Source organism: Patagioenas fasciata, chromosome 2 (assembly GCF_037038585.1).
Source record: "Patagioenas fasciata isolate bPatFas1 chromosome 2, bPatFas1.hap1, whole genome shotgun sequence".
Lineage (NCBI taxonomy): Eukaryota > Metazoa > Chordata > Aves > Columbiformes > Columbidae > Patagioenas > Patagioenas fasciata.
Genome location: NC_092521.1, coordinates 65,828,784 through 65,838,988, shown reverse-complemented (window position 1 = coordinate 65,838,988; position 10,205 = coordinate 65,828,784).

The window sequence follows — 10,205 nt, the reverse complement described above, 5'->3', positions numbered from 1 at the left end:
CCCTTCCCTTCCCTTCCCTTCCCTTCCCTTCCCTTCCCTTCCCTTCCCTTCCCTATCATTCTGGGTTTGAAGCCATGGTTTAGGTAAACACATGGGATTGTAGCATCCCTTCGATTATCGTAGAATCACAGAATGGTTTCTTTTGGAAGGGACCTTCAAAGTTCATCTAGTCCAAGCCCCTGCAATGAGCAGGGACATCTTCAACTAGATCAGGTTGCTCAGAGCCCTGTCCAGCCTGGCCTGGAATGTTTCCAGGGATGGGGCATCTACCACCTCTCTGGGCAACCTGGGTCAGTGTTTTGGCATGAGGACCCCTAGTCTTGAAAAGAGTACATGTGTGGGTTTTGGGCAAGCCAGGGCTGCCAGATGAGCTGACTGGTGCTAAACGAGGGGTGTGGGTAGATGGTAAGCATTGTCATTTTTTGACGGCATCCATTAGGGAATTGTTGTGAGCACTGCTTGAGTCTATCATCGTAATTAATGATCTGGCAGAAGAAAGCTGCACTTCATGTGCAAGTGAACAAAGAGACAATAAGAAAGGACTGAGATCACTTCGGAGAGGACCAGTATTATTCAGTATATTCAGCAACGATTTGGACGAGGGAATAGAGTGCACTATCAGCAAGTTTGCTGATGACACCAAGCTAGGAGTAGTGGCTGACACACCAGAAGGCTGTGCTGCCATCCTGCAGGACCTGGACAGGCTGGAGAGTTGGGTGGGGGAAAAAAAAAAATAAATAAATGTAACAAGGGAAAGTGTAGAGTATTGCATCCAGGCAGGAACAACCCCAGGTTCCAGTATAAGTTGAGAAATGACCTGTTAGAGAGCAGCATAGAGGAAAGGGACCTGGGGGTCCTGGTGGACAGCAGGATGACCATGAGCCAGCACTGTGCCCTTGTGGCCAGGAAGGCCAGTGGCATCCTGGGGTGAATTAGAAGGGGAGTGGTCAGTAGGTCGAGAAAGGTTCTCCTTCTCCTCTGCTCTGCCCTGGTGAGACCACACCTGGAATATTGTGTCCAGTTCTGGGCCCCTCAGTTCAAGAAGGACAGGGAACTGCTGGAGAGAGTGCAGCGCAGGGCAACGAAGATGATTAAGGGAGTGAAGCTTATGAGGAAAGGCTGAGGGAGTTGGGGCTCTTTGGCTTGGAGAAGAGGAGACTGAGGGGTGACCTTATTAATGTTTGCAAATATATAAAGGGTGAGTGCCACGAGGATGGAGCCAGGCTCTTCTCAGTGACAACCAATGGTAAGGCAAGGGGTAATGGGTTCAAACTGGAACACAAGAGGTTCCACTTAAATTTGGGAAGAAACTTCTTCACAGTGAAGGTGCCAGAGCACTGGAACAGGCTGTCCAGGGGGGTTGTGGAGTCTCCTACTCTGGAGACATTCAAAACCCGCCTGGATGTCTTCCTGTGTAGCCTCATCTAAGTGTTCCTGCTGTGGCAGGGGGATTGGACTAGATGATATTTTGAGGTCCCTTCCAATTCCTAACATTCTGTGATTCTGTGAAAGGCTTCAAATTTGCTGAAAATGTGTTGCTTTCTTCTGAATAGGCATACTGTATTTTTCAAGTGTTGCTTTGCTGTACCACTTTTCTGAACTGGCTGTGACCCCACGAGCGTTGTATGTCCCAGCACAGGCTCTCTTGCATTTCCTCTTTCTTCCTCCACGGCTTCCTGAGTTTTACTTTCTATCATCACGTGGATTAATATTGCTGGTACCCATCCCAGCTGGCTTTGGGATTTGGCCTCTCCTGTGTGGTCAATTGCCAAGGTTTTTCAGCTTGCTGGAGTGTGAAGGCAGCACTGAATCCTGCCCTAGGATCTGACTTTCCTGATGGCTCTTGAATGTTATGCCAACAACTTAAACTTAACATCTAGTCGATTCTCAGCCATCTTTCTTCTGCTGCCTGCTGCTCTTGACAGTTCCACCTTGCTCACCAACGAGGAGGTGACAGATTTGTTTTCGTTATGCCTGATACTTCTGAGTGAATTAAATCTGTTTGTGAGTTCAACTGACTGAAGGACAGAAGGGAAGTATGTGTTGTGAACAACTCTAGAAACAGCAACATGTCAGCAGGTTATGGATTTTTTCCGTACAACAGCTTTTGAAGTATTGAAAAAATACTGTGTCCCTCAGCCTTAGGTTTTTGTTTGATTTTGGTTTTGTTATTTTTTTCTTCCCTGGAGGAAGAGAAGCTATAAAATGCAGGAGTGGGTGAGATTTTTTTTATTTAATGCTAAGTCATTTTGCGTGAATACTGTTTACCAGATGCCTTTGTAATATTTCAGTAACACAAAATTTATGCCCGAGATGTTATTGTTAGGCATTTGATTATTGTATTTTTTTTAATCTTCCTCTTGCATCTTGTCAAGGTCATTTACAGATGTAAGTGTCAGAGCTTAAGTCATACAAAACTGGTTTTCAGTGCTAAAATGCTTTTTTTTGTTGTTTGTTTTGGTTTGGTTTTAATTTCAGTAGTTAACACACATCTACAAGGCAAAAAGAACCCACAGTGGTAAAAACAATCCACCTGAAAAACTTACTCGCAGTAAAACTTGATGTCAGATCTGTTTTACAGTACCTCAACTGATCTCAGTAATTTTATCTCATGGTAAAATCAAAGCACATTAGTCATTTTTGCTCCTGTTTTCCAGTGACTTAGTCTGAATATGTGTCCAACCAAGAGCTCTGGAGTAGCTGTGATCACGTAAAACAAGGGTCTTGGTGTCCCTTCTGGATGGTTTAATATATATATCTATGTATTAAATATGTGTATATATGTACAAATCTCTCAACCTGTGGACAAATGGGAAGCAGTATTTAGAGAGTCAGCAGGGAGCAATGCAGGAAGTGATTTGACTTCTGTCTTGATCCATCATGGAACTGCATCTTAACTACAGTGTGTAGCTCCAGGCCTCTACTTCAAAAAGGGCATGTTGGGAATAAACTTGGAAAAGAGATGAATGAGGAAGAATATGATAGAGATGGAAAAGTTTGTGAAGCAATACCACCTGCTTAGCTGCTGTGACTACTGTTACCCAAAAATTATTTATTGCTTTGCTAAGTATGTGTTGGGGGAAATGCTTTAAAACTCACCAGTTTGGGACCTGTAAGGAGATGGCTGTTCATGCAGTTCTAGCCTCTTTGCTTGCACTTGCTGGCTGTTGCAAGACTTCATCACACACGTGTTGTGTGAGCCTAACGTTGCACATTGAACATGAGCATGATGCTGAGAACTGCTCTGCTCTGGTCCCTCTAAGCTTCCACTTCTGAAAGTTTCTTAAAATTTGAAAAGTTTTATATTCCCTTGCCTTTTAACTTTTCATCGAGAACAGCTGTGTCATTAGAAATATTAAATGTTGTATAAAATAAATGAAAACTCTGAAAGTTACAAATATATTTGTTTTAAACTGAGAGTTTTTACCACACAATTCTAGACAGGTGTAATCCCATGCGAAACTCACATGTTATTTCTAAAAAATCTCCAGTAATCCTTTTGTTCTAGTAACAGCATTTCACAATTACAAAGAAATCCCCAAAGCAATTCCTTCTGTTATTGTTCCAATAGGTTCCTCTCTCCAACACCATACTGAACAGCTATTTAGTAATTACATATTTGGTGGTATTATATTTTAAGTCCTGAATATATATTTTAATGTAGCAATGTCCTTGGTTTTATTAATATATGTTTTATGTTGGTTTTCAAAATACTTAGAATTATATCTGGGGGAAAAAGCAGTATTACTAGTTAAATGTCTGCAGATTTTCAGCAACCTGCATGTTGAGCTTTGGGGTTTTCTTAGTAGTATGTGTACAAAGCAATCATTTCTTAAGTAACGAAACATTTATAAACATGCATCCTTCAACAGCGATGTTTATGAGCAGTACACAAGTCCTTACGTAAAAATCTCCTGGACCTTCTGCTGTGCTCTTGTCTGTATTTAGTGGCTCATTCTCATGTCAATGAGAGGTTTTTGGAAGCTGCACAGCAAGAGCTGCACAGACGCCTGGGGAAGCACTAACTGTGGGGTAGGGCTTTGGCTTGGATAATTTTCTTACAAATCTCAGCTGTGGTCGTTGCATTTCAGTTTAGATCTGTTTACAGATAATTCCTAAAGAATAACGCCCCAAATGATTAAAATAGTAAAGAATAGAAAGAAAATATTAAAGTTACGCTGTTCTTTCCTTGCCTGACATCTTTTACCTTTAGCCTGATGCACCAGTTATTGAAGGCGGAAAAAGCAGTGGTCTGAGCATGTGATCACAGGTATTGAGAAACTAAGAACTTTACAATTTGGGTTTGTTGAGGTTCTTGTTTTCAGTAATTTTGGTTTTATTTTGTGTTCTTCAGTGCTTATGATATATCTAGAACATCAGCATTGAAAATTATTTGTAATCTCTTAAGCTTTGCTTGACAATCTAACAATATAACAGAAAAATATCTCAGCTGTACCTGAGGTGATCAGAGGTGATCAGAGGCTCATTGCCATGAGCACAGAGGAGCAGTGACAGGCAGTGACACTGCAGTGACCTAGACAGGGAAAATACCCTCACCGAGACCTGGGGCTGTCAAAGAGGGAGGATCAACCTCATGCCCAAGTACAAAACTCACCAGATGAGACAGTGGAAGAGGCTCCCTGAGAGCAACTACGGACACACCATCACCCTGAGAGGAACACTGGAGTCATGGAATGCAAGGATAGAGATTCTTGGGATTATGCAGGACTCATTAAGCGAAGGACTGAGGTGAGGAAAAGGAAGATCAGGGTGGCCTGAGGAGGAACAGATGTGAGAAGATGGGGAAGAGTTGAGAGAAGGAGCCAGTTGCAAGGCTGCTGGTCAGTACGCTTCCCTTGCCATGCCTTGTGTGTCTTCACCACTGCCTGTCCAGTCTTCTTACTGAACTCCATTTCTAACTCTTTTCCTGGGAGAGAGTCTGTTCTGTGTGGATGGACATCTAAGTGCCAGCAGCTGGAGAGTGGCCCAGGGGTCACAGGGGCCCATACTTCAGTGATGCCAGCAGCTGGAAATGCTGGAGCACAGCTGAAGAGAGAGCCAAGCATCACAGGTATCTCTATATCTGGAGTGGCAGCAACTGGAGAGACTGTTGCATGTGTATTGTGTGGATGCATACGCCAGTGTGTGTAACTGGTGATGAACATTAAGCTGGACTAGCAGGCTAGTGGGATAAGAAGGTTGAGAGCCAAGTACTGAAGAAGCTGTAACCCTGGGCTGCCTACTGGGGAGACCAAAGCACCCTGAGTGTTGGCTATGGGAGGGACCAAGAGGTCCAAGCCAGCTGCTGGAAGGACCTGTGGGATCAGGGGGGCAGCATGTGCCTTTGTGCGTGAGGTAACTGTAAGACCAGGGGATTCAGGAGCCAGGTACTCAATGGACTAAGGCTGGTGATCAGAGGGAGTCGCAGTGTGCGCGTCGGTGTGCGCATGTGCACGGGGGTCTGGATGCCAGTGACCTGTGTGGGGCTGTGGACTTCAGGGTCTTGTATGTCCAGATGCCAGCAGCTGGACACACCACAGGATCCAGCAGCCAGTTACTGGACAGATGCAGTGTCTAAGAGCACCTGTTTTAAGGATCTGTATTGTATCCATCCATGTATGTGTTCCTGCTAACAGGTTTTCATCCTGATCAGCCTGACGGGAATGGGATGTGGCTGCTGGTGCTGTTGATGGTTGCGTGAGGGCTGAGTTTGTCATCTGTGTGTCTTGTGTGGCCAGCTGTGTGTGGTGTGTCTGTGTGTGCGTGTGTACCATGTGCATCTCCACCTATTGAGAGAACGTGCTCAGCCTTGCTACTGGCTGGATCCAGAGCAGCCTGGCTCTACTGGGCAGCAAAGTTTGGTAACCCCTAGTAATTGCTGTTGTTTGGGTATTGTGGTGGTGTTAGATCTAGAGACAGAAAGGCTGAGTTTTCGGGAAGGAAAAGAGCATAAGCGGCAGCAAAGTATACTAGAAAATAATATGGAGAAAATTAATAACAAAACAAAACAAACAAACCCAAACAAACAAAAACAGCAACCACTCCAGAGTGACATATTCAGAGTTGTACTCTGTTATCTAGCAAGGCTATATGTATACATTATATACAATATGCAATAACTTTATACATTATTGTAAGTGCTGTTGACTGGAAGATGGTGAAGGAAGAGAACAAGGGCATTTGTTCATGCATGGTATGCTTTTAAGTAGTGTAAGTTATTGCATGTCTTCATAGGGGAATCTTCAACATCATTACAAGGTATCCCAAGATGGAGATTCGGTTCCTTTTTCCCATAGGAATTTAATCGTTAAGGTGTCTGAGTACAGTTTATCATCTGGAGCTTACAGCTTTTATTTACTTCTGAAAGTTGCCAAGAGAACACGCATGTTTTGTGTGTGTCTAAAACACAGGAGTAGCAATTCTTCAATACATTTCTGCTTAATTAGAAAAAGTTATATTTGACAAACACAGAAGCAATAGCTTCCTCATTTGTCGTTTCCTTTTTTCCTGATTTGCTTGCATAGATAGAAGACTGAATCTCAGGTGTCCTGGGCCAGACGGCAAAGTTGGGCTGCAAATCTTATTGGGATAGCATTGAGCTTTCTGACGCTCATTGCCTTCACTTCTTTACCTGAGGTAACAATGGAACATTTACTTGCAATGAGGAAATTCATGGTGAAGAATGACATTCACGGTAGCAGCATATTCTCTCCAGTTTTAGGTGCTGTATCCTGTAAAAGGGACATTGCTCTAGGATGACCTCTGTTGTCACTCTCTTGTTTGGACTGAACACAGTATTTGATTTTTGGCTACCTTTCCCTTTGACACAGCCTGCTCCTTTTTTGCACCCTGCTTTGCCTCATCACAACAGAAAAATGATACCACTTTAGTTTGTATATTTTGAAAATGGATTGTAATGATGGATGCTATAGCTTCTTAATGTGCTGTTGGAATAGGTTTTTTGTGTTCATGTTGCTTGGCAAAGCTAGGGGAGTTAAGAGCTGGATTTAAAAAGCGTACATGAGCCCAGCAGCTTTTGCTGTATTTTGGGCTCTCTGCTGGATACAGAAGATAATTGGAAGGCATGCATTCGAGAAGTTGTCTTTCTAATCGCCAGTTTAAACTCAAAGTTGTCAAACCCAAATGCCTTTGAAATCACTGAAGCCAATGGACGCTCAGGATCTAAGGCCACTTATGTACATTCTTCAGTGTGGATGAAGAGTTTCCATGCCATTTTAAAAGGTTGTCTTTAATAAATAATGTAAGCTTAAATTCTGATCAGTTAAGCTTTTATGACTGCAATTAACGTAAAACTTGAAACAAACGTGTTCTGACACAAAAGCTAGATCAGAAATGCAGACGTTTACTGTGTATTCTGTACAGAAAAATTATTGCCAAATTTCTCTGTGGAGCTTTCTGGAAAGAAATATCAGCGCAAGCATTGGATGGGTCTTGGGGCATGCCCCAACTGCTTGTTTATGTTCTGCAGATTAGACAGTGTCCAGAATACGTTGTATTAATTGTACGTAATTAGATAAGCTCTAAAGCTGTATGTAGCACTTCTAACACTCTAGAACACTAGACCTCTGCAACTACTTAACATATGCAGGGTTTCTAGGTATCTAGCAGCCCAGCAGAAATGTTCAGCATTTCTGTCATATTTCTAGTAGGAAAAAAGAGATGAGAGTAGGAGACCTTTTGTTGGTCTCAAGACTTACCTGTTTTGATAAACTGGTACTCTAATGTCTTCACTCTTGTTAAATTATTGCTGTTTTCAGGTGCGCTTGTTTCAAAACTGTGATACAAAAATAACCTCATACGGCATATGACAGATGCCACAGTAATGTTTAGGATTATTGTCGTTCTGGTTTCTGCTGCCTGGTATGTATTATATTTGGATGGTATAATATCTCTTGTGAAATAGAACACTAGTAGATAACTTGAAAATGTGGTGCTGTAATTTTTTTCCTATCAAACTAATTTCCTTTAAAGCTGTATGTTCTTGAAGCAGCATCCATCAGATCTTGTCAGCAGCACAATGAGGCACCTACTGTATATTGTCAGTGGAATACCAATTAGCCTTTAATTTTACCACATGTCCAATCAAAAGAGCTATTTGCTTTCACATGATGGCAGAAGGTCATTAAAACAAATGATCTTGCTGCCAGACAATGACAACAAAACCACAGCTCAGTAAGTAGTGTATCTGTTATTGGGCACTAACAGCACGCTAAATGCTGTGCTGCGCTCGCTTTTTCATTCTGACTCCTTTCACGTGATCTGATGGCCTAAGAGCTATAGCTAAAACACGATCTCCTAACTTAACCTTTTAAGATGCAATATTATTTGCCTCAGGCATACAAGTACATAGGTACTTTTAATGTCATAGCTGTCAAATTCTGTAGCTCTTCCTTTGTTTCCTGTTGCTTGCAGTTTTAGTTCTGAATAGTCCCTTCCAGGATCTTAGAGTTTGTCTGGGTTCAGTCATGTGGATTCTCTTCAGTCATCTGGATTCTCTTAAGTCTTTCACTTCTTATTCTGCTGTGCAGCATGACTAGTTCAATGCTTTCTTCTGTTCAGGACATGAGAGAATTTCCAGATTCTGACTTTCTTGTATTTTTCATCCTACTAAGTTTTGAACTTTCTTTGTGCAGAACAATTACCTGGCTTCCTTCCTCAGCTGAAGAGCAAAGTATTTGCAAAATTTCAGAGTAAACCAGTTACTACTGTGTAATTGAAAGGTGCTGTTCACGATTCTGAGTCAATCACACAAAGTTACTATTAAAAAATACATTAATGTTTTTGCATACAAAAACTAACAAAACTCTACATACTGATGACAGATATTAATTCCCCTACCGTTTATGCTTTCAAGATGTGTGTGCAAAAGTAAATCAGAGAAAATAAATTGGAAGCAGTGCATGAATGTCAGCAAAAAAACCACTCTATATGTAAGAATTTCAGTTCAAGCCTTTGCCATTTTTTCTGCATTGAGTTGTTCTGCTGTCTTTGCTCAACAATACCATCAGCACTGAGAGAGAGCTCCTGCGGAGATCCCACACTGCTAGCAATCAGGAAAAAAAAAAGGGAAGATATTCTTATGCTTACTGTACGATAGTAAAGTTTAGGCAGCCAGGTTTGGGGATTTTGTTGCTGTTGTTTTTTCTTTGTTTGTTTGTTTTCTGGTGTATGCTTTCTGCTTCTTGTTAGAAAGCAGAACTTACACTGATGGTAAGTGGTCTCATGAGAAGTTCTCAGCATGTCTGTAAATCAAGCTGGAAGTGAGCATCCAGAAAATGAGCATTATGTAATCATTGAGCAGATGGCCACATCTCTTCCCTCTTCTCCAAAGCGGAGCAGAGTCAATTTTCTTAAAGCAGGAGGAAGAATCATAGAATCATTTTGGTTGGTAGAGACCCCCAGGATCATCGAGTCCAACCATAACCTAACCTAATTCAAGCACTACACCCTGTCCCTAAGAACCTCGTCTAAATGCCTTTCAAACAACTCAAGGGATGGTGACTCCACCACTTCCCTGGGCAGCCTGTTCCAATGCCTGACAAATATTTCCCTGAAGATTTTTTTCCTAATATCCAATCTAAATCTCCCCCCTGACACAACTCAAGGCCATTTCCTCTTGTCCTATCACTTGCCACTTGGGAGAAGAGACCAACCCCCTCCATGCTACAACCTCAGGTAGTTGCAGACAGCGATCAGGTCTCCCCTCAGCCTCCTTTTCTCCAGGTTAAACAGCCCCAGTCCGTCAGCTGCTCCTCATCAGACTTGGGCTCCAGACCCCTCACCAGCTTTGTTGCCTCCTCTGCACTCTCTCTAGAACCTCAACATCCTTCTTATGATGAGGGGCCCAAAACTGAACACAGGATTCAAGGTGGGGCCTCACCAGTGCCAAATACAGTGGCACAATCACTTCTCTAGTCCTGCTGGCCACACTATTCCTGATACAAGCCAGGATGCTGTTGGCCTCGTTGGCCACCTGGGCACACTGCTGGCTCATGTTCAACCACTGTCAATCAGCACCCCCAGATCCTTTTCCACCAGGCAGCTTTCCAGCCACTCTTTCCTGAGCCTGTAGCACTGCCTGGGGTTGTTGTGACCCAAGTGCGGGACCCGGCACTTGGCCTTGTTGGCTCAGCCAAATGATCCAGCTGGTCCAGATCCCTCTGTATGGCCTTCCTACCCCCCAG